At 40.9% G+C, this 12,295-nt stretch overlaps 1 long non-coding RNA gene across 1 annotated transcript; it reads right to left on the bottom strand.

Annotated features, from left to right (window-relative positions):
- Positions 1-3,941: 3,941 nt before the first annotated feature.
- Positions 3,942-11,703, bottom strand: LOC128915642 (uncharacterized). The gene is made up of 3 exons (XR_008468703.1): positions 9,553-11,703; positions 7,432-7,581; positions 3,942-4,467 (listed from the first exon to the last, which is right to left on the bottom strand). It is a non-coding gene; the product is annotated as an uncharacterized LOC128915642 (long non-coding RNA).
- Positions 11,704-12,295: the final 592 nt, after the last annotated feature.

The following is a 12,295-nucleotide window of genomic DNA, read 5'->3' as shown; positions in this document are numbered from 1 at the left end:
TTATTGATGATCTGGATGAGGGGATTGAGTGCACCCTCAGTAAGTTTGAAGACGACACAAAACTAGGTGGGAGTGTTGATCTGCTTGAGGGTAGGAAGGCTCTACAGAGGGACCTGGACAGGCTGGATCGATGGGCCAAGGCCAACTGTATGAGGTTTAATAAGGCCAAGTGCCGGGTCCTGCATTTCGGTCACAACAACCCCAAGCAGCGCTACAGGCTTGGGGAAGAGTGGCTGGAAAGCTGCCCAGCAGAAAAGGACCTGGGGGTGCTGGTGGACGGCCACCTTAACATGAGCCAGCAGTGTGCCCAGGTGGCCAAGAGGGCCAACAGCATTCTGGCTTGTATCAGGAATAGCGTGGCCAGCAGGATGAGGGAAGCGATCATGCCTCTGTACTCGGCACTGGTGAGGCCTCACCTCGAGTCCTGTGTTCAGTTCTGGGCCCCTCTCTACAAGAGGGACATTGAAGTGCTGGAGCGGGTCCAGAGGAGAGCTACCAGGCTGGTGAGGGGTCTGGAGACCAGGTCATATGAGGAGAGGCTGAGGGAGCTGGGCATGTTTAGTCTGGAGAAGAGGAGGCTGAGGGGAGACCTCATTGCCCTCTACAACCACCTGAAAGGAGGTTGTAGAGAGGTGGGTGTTTGCCTCTTCTCCCAAGTAAATAATGACAGGACCAGAGGAAATGGTCTGAAGTTGTGGCAGGGGAGGTTTAGATTAGATATTAGGAAGAATTACTTTACTGGAAGAGTGGTCAGGCACTGGACCAGCCTGCCCAGGGAGGTGGTTGAGTCACCATCCCTAGAGGTGTTTAAGAAACATCTAGATGTGGCACTTCAGGGAATGCTCTAGTGGCAGAGATTCTAGGTTGTTTGGTTGGACTCGATCTTAAGGGTCCTTTCCAACCATGAAGATTCTGTGATTCTGTGAATAACAAACCTTTACATATCTCTACGGAAACTACCACCAATTCTGAGAAAACGCCTATGAGATACATGATACGATGAGTAAACCTCAGTAACTGAAGCTTTGTGTAGATGGTGTGGAAAACAACTAATTTGTTGAATTTTACCTACAGCTATAAAGAATTGGTGTGCTGAGTCTGGCCAGGATGGAGTTAACTTTCTTCGTAGCAGCCCAGATGGTGGTATCCTTCATATTCCATACCATATAAAGTTATGCTCAGCAATAAAAGCTGGGTTAGAAGAAGGTGGGGAGTTTTACTTCCAAAGTGGCCGTTGCTCGGAGACTGGCTGGACATTGCTCTACTTTGAGAGGTGGTGAGCATCACTTGAGTCTTGCCCCCTCTATTTCCTTCACTTACTAAATTGTCTTTATCTCAACCCACAAATTTTCTTGCTTTTGCTCTTCCCTTATGCACTGTTGTCCTGGGGGAGGGGAGGGAGTGAGCAAGCAGCTGTGCGGGTGCTCAGCTGTTGGCCAGGGTCAACCCACAACAGTTGGTAACCATCTTCTCTAAATCAGTAACAATTTTGTCTTTTCATCACCATTATTTGGCAGTAAATTCACTGTAACAGTTCAGAGATCTTGGTCTGAATAACAAGTTTGAAAGACAAGTTATTGTTTCCAGCAGATTAATCTACTACAGAATGTACAATATTAAAATCATGGTGTGGGATCGGACAGGATTTAGAAGAAACCTCAAGAGGTCATTTCATTCATATCTGCTCACGGTGGGACCCATGCTGCCTCTTAAAGCATGGAGACACCAGAAATCAAAAGCATCTTTCCGTTGTGCAAGGCATCAACTCCCAGTTCCTGGCTGACGCTGAGCTCCAAACCCTGTGGTAGCCAAAAGGTACAGTATCAGGTGAGTTGCCCCTACAAAAAGAAAAGAAAAATACAATATAGCACATCACTTTTTCAACCACAGTCCATAGTCCTCCTCTGTCTCCTCCCTCCCAGTTCCAGACAGAAGGCACAGTTAACTGGGTCTAAACCATTTTGACGATTGTTTGAAAGCTCCATCATTAGAAGCTGCTATGCAAAAGTCTACCTCAGTATTTACTTCTCATGATTAGAAGCTGTTATGCAAAAGTCTACCTCAGTATTTACTTCTCATGATTAGAATGCCTCTTTCTGATGTCCGATTTAAACCCTCCTTGTTTTAATTTTATAACATTAGTTCTGATCATATCCTTTCTGGGCTTAGAAAAAGTCCTTACCTAGTTTTTCAGTATTTGAGAAATAGTATGTTTCTTTTCAATTTCTTTTCCCACTAAAAAGAATAAAAAGGTAGGATTCTTCTAATGTTATATCACTGATCCTCATCAGTTCTTGTAGTGTATATTTAAAGCTTCTGTCCCATTTTTCAACTCTGAAACTGTATTTTCTGTTACTCCAAGTTTACTTGTCAGGCTCTAAATGTTTGAAGAATGAAACATCCTGAACTTGCAGAACTGCCCTGTCACCAGTTCCAGAGCAGTATGAACAGACAGAGCTGGTCAGATTATGCATTACAAATGGATAAACCAAGAAATTTATTTTAATAATCTGTTCTTGAATGTTGTAGTTGGTTCAGATTTTAGCAAACGTGTTCCTTATAAGGCTTAGCAGTGCAAACTTCTGCAGGCAGCAGGTTCATACACAGTTTATAGCAGATACTACTGATACATGATTTGTTATTGTTTCTGATAACTGGCTGGCAACATTATCAAAGAATAAGAAATACTTTAATGAAGATTTCTATTTATGCTAAAATTGTAGTATCTTTAGGTTGAACAGCCAACATACATGCAAATGCTTGGGGTTTTTTTAATCCAAAGAATTCTTTCAGCTTTCATCGGAATGTTTTCCCTCATGTAAGTCAGTGCTAACACTGATCTGCATAACTCCAACGTTGCTCTGCTATGAGACTTTCTGAAACTACTGCAAAACTAAATTCTGCACTTTTGCCTCAAATACAGACATAAACTAAAAATTAACACAAATACTGTATTCCTTTTTACTCTTATTGAGTTCCACAGTAGTAAACACTATATAACTGGTCAGTCAATTTTCAAAGTGCAGTCTCTGACAGTTTCATTAATCTAATTGAAAAACGCTATTAGTTGCTTACTATTGTCTACTATTTGAGTATTTTGCTCTGTACAATAAATTCAATGAACCTCAGAAAAAAAGAAATTATACCAGTAGCTTGTCATATCTTTTTATACCAGTAATATATTAAATTTGAAAGTGGCATACATACAAATTTCTCCTGATCTGGAACAAAGTTTGTACCTGCCAGCAAGGAGATTAACATCCAATTAAAAAGACATAAATACATCTTAAAAGTAAACTGTCATGTTTAACCCCAGCCAGCAGCTAGGACCATGCAGCCGTTTGCTCACACCTCCCCTTCCCCTCCCAAGAAGGGTAGGGAAAAGAGGGAGAAAAGGAAAGAAAAAAATCCAAAACTCGTGGGTTGAGATAAAGACAGCTTAATAAAACAATATCAGAAAAGGAAAACAATAACAACACAAGTCACTCTCATCGCTCCATGAATTGGCACCGTCCTGAGCAGTGATCCTGTATTCCGCCCACCCCAGCCAACCCCCATTTATATACTGAGTATGATGTCTGTGGTACAGAATATTCCATTGGCCATTTCATTGTTCTCTCTGTGCTCCTTTTCAGCTTCCCATAGAAGTTGAGAAGGAGCACAGAGTCCTTGAAAAGCATAAACATCGCCTAGCAACAACTAAAACAATATGTATTGTTGACATTCCTTTCATACCAAATCTGAAACACAGCAACCACTAGAAAAAAAATTAATTCTGCCCCAGCTGAAACGAGCACATAAACTTAGAGGAGATTTTGCACTTGCAGAAACATATAACAGCACCCAATATGTCAGCCACATCACCAATGCATTTTAAACTGAAGTTTTATTAAAGACAATAAAAGACTTTATACATCAGTGCACAGGTTCCCTATGGGCTGGGGCACAGAAAAACAGATTGGCTGTAAAGAGTATCTTTCTATTTCAGTCAAAAGCTTCACAGAAGATCTGTAGATCAGTACTTGAAATCCATCAACAGTTCCTTAAACTAAGCAACATCAGTTCTTGGTCAAAAATGCATTACCATTTAAAGATGATTACTTAAAATCAAGCTAAAAAAAGAAAAGAGAGAAGGCTAGTAGTTCTGCTTTTTGGCTTACCTAATATAGTTATGTTACAGGAAAAAAAGGAGCTGAGCCAACACTGTAAAACTTAAGCTAGAAGGCATCTACATGGTGGTTTACATGAGGCAATGGTGCCACCCAATGTCCAGAAATTATATATAAGCTTGTTTTTCTTTATTGCTCCAAGAGCAAGCAAAAAAACCCAAACCCAACAAACTGTATGTAATGCTTACCTGTAATCATACCTGTATGCAAAGGCTTGGCTCAGACACAAGATTAACAGATGTGGTGAATTTCAAAACAGGCAAATATTTCATATTTCTTTTGTTTCAGCTTGAATTCTCTGTAAAATGGACATTAGCACAGCTCAGGTAAATTCAGAGAAGCTGTCAAAACACATTTACCAGCATTTTCCTAAGGTTGTCATTATTTTAGTTTCTCACTTTTGGGGCTCCTCATAGGGATCAGTCTTCAGCATGTTCCAAGCAGTGCGTGGACTTTACTATGACGGTACTAAAATCAAATCTCTTGTGTGGCAATCACAGAGCTTTGAATTTAGCCTGTGTTCAAAGGACAGTAACTTTTTAGAAAGGCAGTCATCCATAACTATAAAGAATTCAAACAAGTTTATCATATTGGAAAAGTTTAACAGATCATTAATGACAGTCACTGTTAAAAGCGTACATCTCACTTTTACTTTGAATTTTGCTCTCATCCTTCTACTAGAGGAACATTACATTACTATGTCCAAAATAAAAAATTACTCTGATAAGCATATACCTCTTTCTTGTATAAGAAATTCTAAGTCTGTAAGTAAATCTAAACAATTGATTATTTATACCACTTTGCAGAACATGCTTTCTACACTATAAAACATGCTGCCTGCTCTTTGAGCTATCTTCAATTCTTCCAAATCATCTATAAATGTAAATACAAGAAATTACACACAGCAAGTCACACTTACGTTTACACAAGCATCCACATGACAAAAAGCAGTCTTGCGTTAAGATCTATATCCCTGTAGTAGAATGTTCTGATAGTTTTTCATCTTGCCTGCTAGTCCTATATACAACTATGGGTTTGTGCTGCCTTATTTTCACCATATTCATAACTGAATCTTACGGTCATCTAACTAATAAACAGCTCCCTTCATAGGCCCTTAATTTCCACAATACACATAGTATTTATTAGTTGAGCATATTCAATTTTTTTTTTCTTCAAAAGAATTGTTTTCATAGCTTTGCATGTACCACCTTTGAGACATTTCTGGAGGACAAGGGAGCAATTTGACCTTTTAGAGTAATTAGTCAGCCTGTTGAGTAAATTTCAATATTTGATATTCTATCCAACAGATTTTTGTAGCTTTCATATGAAGACGGTTTGAAGTTTTAAATTCTCTAAATATATTTTATTAACAGATTTCTGTGACAGCATTATTAAGATAGTCATATAATAGCTAATTTATTTTAAGTATAGCTATGGACATGCTATGAACACTCCAAGGAAACTTTTATAGTACTCCATTTGTGGCAACTGTTGGCTTTGTGACAAAGCAAGCAGAGAAATAACACAGCTATGTTTCTTTTTAGAAAAAAATATACATGTCTTGGATTTGTGTATGCATAGGCACAGTACCATGCACACTCACTTCGAAAAGATGTTTTATTACATTCTCTTTCAAAGCATGTTTTCTGTAAGCTGTAGTGTCTATATGTATCTCTATCTAGTTATCTTTTCATACTGTTCAGGCCTAACTGCTTAGCCAGTATATTTTCAGTAAGTTAGTGAAAAAGAGAAAGAAATTAATTTCTTGGTGTCTGTACAGAAGATACTGATATTATATATTTTTTTTCTTTTTTTTTCCCATAAGTCAAAATTTGAACAGTCTTTGAAGTGCTTGGGATATTTTCTAGTGAAAAAATGGCTTGGATTACTGTCAGAAATTCATAACAAGTACATGTCATACTAACACTGCAAGTGTTATTTTTAAAACATTCTACCAGTGTTGAAAGCACAAGAAGTCTGCATAATCCGTGCACATCTAATTAGGACTGAGTCATATAAATGATACATAATGATTTGGCAGCATATTGCCAGATGGTTTGCTATTAGATCAAGTAGTAATAACTTAGCTTCTTTTCATTCTTTCCATTCTCCCCATCCCCAATTTTCATTTATATCCATTTCATTTCTCTACTTAAAAATAACATTCAGTTCTTTTGATTTTATATACACAAACCAGTCAAACCTGACTGATTTATTTTTTTTTAAATCCAGGCTGCCTCCTTGCTTTGCAATCCTTTTGCTTTTACAAGTGCATTTATTTCATTAATCGCGCTTAGGCACCAGAGAGTTTATGCAATCTAACTAAAAACTGTTCAACTCTTCAGTCCTTCCAATTAGTGATGTGCAGCTGGTCACCTACATTAAATTTGTTTTGTGCCATAACCCTATTGTCTGATTTTCTTATTTTAAACAGTTCTTGTGTCTAAGCTGGGGGGGGGGGGGAGGGGGGAGATTATGAGGGAATTATAAACACATAATCACTCAAGTCAAAGTATTTGAGATTCATGAACACTTAAGGTTTAGTATTATTTGAATATTCCTGAACTCCATAATTTTGTATCTTAAAGCATTTATGGTACACTTACCTTGCTGTGCTAAGTTTATTAAATATAAAGTAAATAAAGTTTAAGTGTTCTTTTTCCTAAAATCTTCACATTTTCCAGTAGGACAATCCAGTTATTTAAGTGAAAGGATGAAAACATCTGTACATCTAAGTGAATAGAACTAAGCTTACAATAACCCCGGTACCATAACTTTTAACTTACCTTCTCCACCTTTACGTTATTTAGTTTCAGTCTTAGTTTTGTGTTTTTCTAAATCCAAACAACACTTAATCAACATCAGACAGTAATGGTAGTTTCCCAGCAATCAAAGCAAATATTCACAATTACAAGTTTTGAGGAATTCACATTAACATCAAAAGCAAAGCGTGCTACATTTTAATTCATGTTTTATAAGCACAGAGATCTATTAATAGGTGTGAAGAAAAAAAATCACAGAAAAAGGACATCCTTGTATACAGATTAAAAAGTTACTTTTGGGTTAAGAGTCTTATTCAGAGTGTCAGGAAGATAAAGCATCACCCCCTTGGTTACTCTGGGATTTGGATCCATGCTACACTGTGTGTTAAACTATGCTGATACATGGGCAGAGCTGTGAAGAATCACATTAGAATTTCCCAAGAGCTGAGGCTTTTATCAGAAAGCATGCAAATTTATCAAGTGAAGTTTATTTGCCTTACCCGAGAGGCTGTGCGTTTTGTTTAAAGTGGATATTCCCCACAGTAGGGATGCTCTGAACAATACAACTTAGATGCCAAATCTTCAGAAAGCAGTGCCCATTGGTTGCTATGCTTCATACTGCTCACACCACTGCGTTGGTGACATTCTGTCTTTCTCCAGGATAAGTATGCAGATCAAGGTATTAAAAAAGACAATACAGTAGAACATTATCATTAACACTTCCTATACAGAAGAGACCAAAAAAGGCCAAATGAAAATGCTTAGCTCTTTTAGAAGCATAATGTGTTACGTATTGATTCATATAGTTAAATAAACATTTGGCATTTCGTATTATTTTCCTTATTACTATAATCTTTTTCACTTGATTTACAAAATGTTTATATACAGGAAAATAAATATCATACAGTGGTAACATAGTGGCATAAAAATCAGTGTAAAAAAAGAGCTGCAGTACAGCATTGTACAGCAAGGGTAAGACTACTGGAGCTATCCAGTGAATTAATTCCTATTTCCAGAGAACCACGACTGGATGGGAACATCAGTCTTTCTTTGGAATAAGCAATGATCTCAAATGGTCTTTGCCCTTTAAAACTTAGCCTGGAACCCAAGAATAAATGAACACTAATCTCATTAGTTTGCATTAAAGGCTTTCTCAAATGATGAGAGGCAGAAATGGTGCAGAAGCTTAGACTGACCAGCATGTCCATCATGCACTATCACAAGAGCCAACTGCTCACGGCTACAGCTGCAGTAAACTGGAATAGGCAACCTCCAAATAGACTAGAACAATAGCATGGGCTGGAATGCAGTTTAGCCCACAAATGGAAAGTGACAATATATATAAAGTCCCCAGAGAAATGATACAGAAACCTATCTACTTGTAATCCAGTGTTTAGATGTTGCCTTTCTATGCTGGGATGGGCTTTCCTGTTTTAAATAAAATATGAAGGTTATGTACAAAGAATGCTGCCTCTACTGTCCCAGCAGAACTCCTGTACACCTCTGTTTGGGCCCCTGGCAACATACCAAAAATCCTAAGTACTCAATAGATTCCTATGTTAAGTTCTATGATGCCTGGCCTTCAACAGGGACGTTAGCCAGTCCTCTTTAGTTCACTTAGGTCATGTTTTATAATGGTAATACTCCCTGTATAGACACTAATGTCATTCTGTCTCCACACCCCATGACACTTTACCAACATTAGGATTAGTTTAACAGATGAGATAACTCCTGTTCCCATGTCAAATTCAGTTTCTTAACACCCTTATTAGTGCTCTGGTAAAAGCCACAACATAGAACACCCAGTACGAAATATTAAAATAATTCTTTAAAGGCCTGACCTGCTACCATTTTAAAGCATTGCTTGCACCAATGAAGGCCAGATTGCTTTTTTCTCCAAGTCAGAATGTGGACATGTTTAAAGAAGCCCTTAACTGTCACAGGCAACAAGAGCACCTACATAGCTGAACTCGTTGCGCATACTGAGGAATAAAGGAAAATCCACAACAGATACTTTTTTGTCACCAAACCATTTTCTCAATTACCATAAGCTAAAAACCTAAGTAGATAGTATATTTGGGTAGACTAAGCAACACTCATCCTAACTGTGCAAGGCTACCTTAAAAAGTTGGAAAATATGAGTCAATCATTATTTTCTAGTAGCAAGCTGCAGTAGTTGGTGCATTGCAAAAACACAAAGGTTGAAATAGAACATCCGTGTGTAAGAATCCAATATCCCATTGAACAATGAGAAAGCAGGAACAGCAGAACCTTCCTCTTCCCTTCCCAGCAGCATTAAAATCCCAGACTACGTGACAGGTAACAAGGAGAACATTAACAGAAATTTCGCATCAGGACAGCGTATCTATCCACACGGCCATCCAGTAAAGGCTGATGCGACAATCAAGGGGAAGGGCAGTATACCAGGTATTCTCAGTTCCTAAACAAATAAACCCCAGCAGAAGTTACTTACAGTGTTTCCCCACCCCACATACACGATAATTAATTGCCCCTATGTAACCCATGTTTCTAGTTCAGAAAGGAGTGACACTCAGAGTCTCCACATCATTGGAAGAAAGAAACAAGAGTTTTAACTATTTAAAGAAAGTTTATCAGCTCACCCATGGCCCTTGGATAATCACAGTTTTAATTATTCCAATCCTGCTGGCTCTATCCAGACCATCAGTCTCTCCCGACAGATGTGAATCTCCTCACTGTCAGGCCTCACCAGCGCATTAGCCACTTAGTCAATCAATGTCATATCATTCCTTGATGGCTCTTTGATCTTGTATTTGTTGTCTTTCATCAGTGATGAAAAAAGGGGTTGTTATTCATGTCGTAACAGTCAGACTTGCTCCTTCACAGAGCACTGAAGTGGTTGTACATGGGCTGCGTCCACAGCCACAGGGTTTCCAGCCTATAGAATTCTGGCAACGCACAGCACCAGCTACCCTTGCAAAACAGCTCTCACTACTGTTTTGGCTGCCGCAGGCCCAGCCTTAGGGACCATCTCAAGCAAGCATCTTACCACTATTACCACCCTCAGCAGTTCTTATTTCCCCTCTACTCCTCCCTGACCCTCAACACCGCTTACAGTTCCAGACTGGGTGTTCACCTCACAGATGAGGTAAGTCACTATCAAAATGTGCTTCTGCTCTAGGCCAAGTAAGAAAAACTTTATTCCTATACTGGAATCCCAGTTCACTGAAGCCGTAGCTCAACCGCTGCACTGCACAACACTCTACTGTCATCAGACAGACGGTGCCAGCAGAATAACTTCCAAATTCACTGCTGAGCTTAACATTTTTCTCCCTTTAGAGACCAGCTGCAAATCTGGGCAAACAGTCAAGTTTTTCTTATTTCTATTCAAGGATAAACAATTTACACCAAAGGAGAAAAAGCAAAAGGAATGTTTGGTATCTACTTTTATCGTCTATGGTGACACTTAAACTAGCGGGTATGCTGTATGTTTATGATTTGACACAACAGTATTTTCTAAACAATCACTGAAAATAGAATCATAGAATTGCCTAGGTTGTAAGGCACCTTTCAGATCGAGTCCAACCATCAACCTAACATTGACAAAGAACATCACTAAACCATGTTAATAAGCACCACATCTACTCATCTTTAGCACCCAGTTTCTTGTCAGATAAGGCGAAGGCTGACATGCAGATGAACTGGTAATAAAGGGACTGGATTTTCACCTTCAAGCTCTAGAGAAGTATTATCCAAGATGCAAGGACTTCAAACACTCACGAAGACAGGAGAAGTATTTTGAGCATTTCTGTATCACCCCAAGAAAGCAGGATATTTAAGCACCTAAATACTTTGAAGAAGTCTACCTCCTCATTTAAAATTGGAAGTGCATTGCCTGGAATATTTACCATGTCAAGTGGGGAGGGGAAACCTCACCAACATACACATACGCCTTAGCATTTGGCCCATCTGTCGGCTTATTCTGAAGTCATGAGTTACATCCTCGGCTACAGTCACACAAAGGTCCCAATGGATTTTTCAGCTTTGTGGCTCCTCTGAAACAGGCAAGCACGATTTCAAGGGACCAGTTCCTCCCCATGTATACTCAGAGGCGTCAAGATCCAACACAGAGCTGCATGTTACTCAACTCTGAAGCGAAGCTTTAGCAAAGATAGATTGCTACAGCACAGTATCTAAAAAGGGAGTAGGGGCAGAATACTGACATTTTGCCTCTTCCACACAGGGACACTCAGGACTCTGAATGCAACCATCTCCCCCTGTCCTTCCTAACACCCATGACCAGAAGGGCAGCATATAACTTATGTACCACTGACAACCAAAAACAGGATCTGTGTACCTGCCAGGTCTCCATATAGAATGCAGGAGGTTAAGGACTGCCTGTGGCAGGGGATGGGGTCCTGAACTAACAGCTAGAGCTACACAGCTAGGAGACAACAGGACATTTACATTATAGTGGATTGTGGCACTGGATACAGAGACAGAAAAGCCCTCCTAAGGAGGGTAAGTGATCTGTAGCATAAATAATGTTATGTTGCTTTTTGCTAGGCCTAAGAGAATCTCAACACCAAGGTGCGGAGATACCTGTAACAATGTGATAGTCAACTCTAAGAGGTTTCCCAGTGTATTAGAGGACTGAGGATATTGTCAGATAGCTGCTTATTTTCCATTCTCCCACACATATAGGCTCAACAAAATACGAATTTCTCAGAGTAGAGGAGAGTAACCTACTCACACTGCTGCATTTCACCTGTGTCCCAACAGCTTCCTCACACAGCCCCTGCCACCGTGCTCCCGCCGTGGCTGCCAGGCCCTACGGCTTGCGGGCCGCCATGGCCGGAGCCCTTCCCCCCTCCACCCCCGCTTAGACCCTGCCTCGTTCCTCCCGGCCGCCGGCAAAGCAGGCACCACCGACGCCTACCGCCATTTGCGGCACTTCAACGAGGCCTCAGCAGTCACAGCCATCCCCCTCAGCGCTTTGGTTTATTTCAGTCAGAGAGCAGCAGCCGAGCTCTCCGCCCGGCCCCCGCTCCCGGGCAACCTCCGCACCAGGGAAAACCCCGCCGCCCCTCAGGAACGTCGAACCGAAAGGCAAAGGGGAAGCGGCGAGGAGGAGGAGGGCTGGAGGAAGGCTGAAGAAGGACAGCGAAGGGGACCACGCCGACAAGGCGGCACCATAACTCTCTGCACCCCACGCCGAGGAACCGTTTAACGGCCGCGGCGACGCGGGCGCGAGAGAGCGGCGGCCCGCGCTTCCCCGCCTGGCCCCGCCCCTTCCCGCCTGGTCCCGCCCCTTCCCCGCCGGCCGGCCCATCCCCGGCCCCGCCCACTCCCCGCCCCGCGTCGGCGGCGTCTGCGGTCGCCACG

This window comes from Rissa tridactyla, chromosome 1 (genome assembly GCF_028500815.1).
Source record: "Rissa tridactyla isolate bRisTri1 chromosome 1, bRisTri1.patW.cur.20221130, whole genome shotgun sequence".
Classification (NCBI taxonomy): Eukaryota; Metazoa; Chordata; class Aves; order Charadriiformes; family Laridae; genus Rissa; species Rissa tridactyla.
The sequence above is the reverse complement of the archived record's forward strand: the minus strand, read 5'-3'. Positions and strand labels throughout refer to the sequence as shown.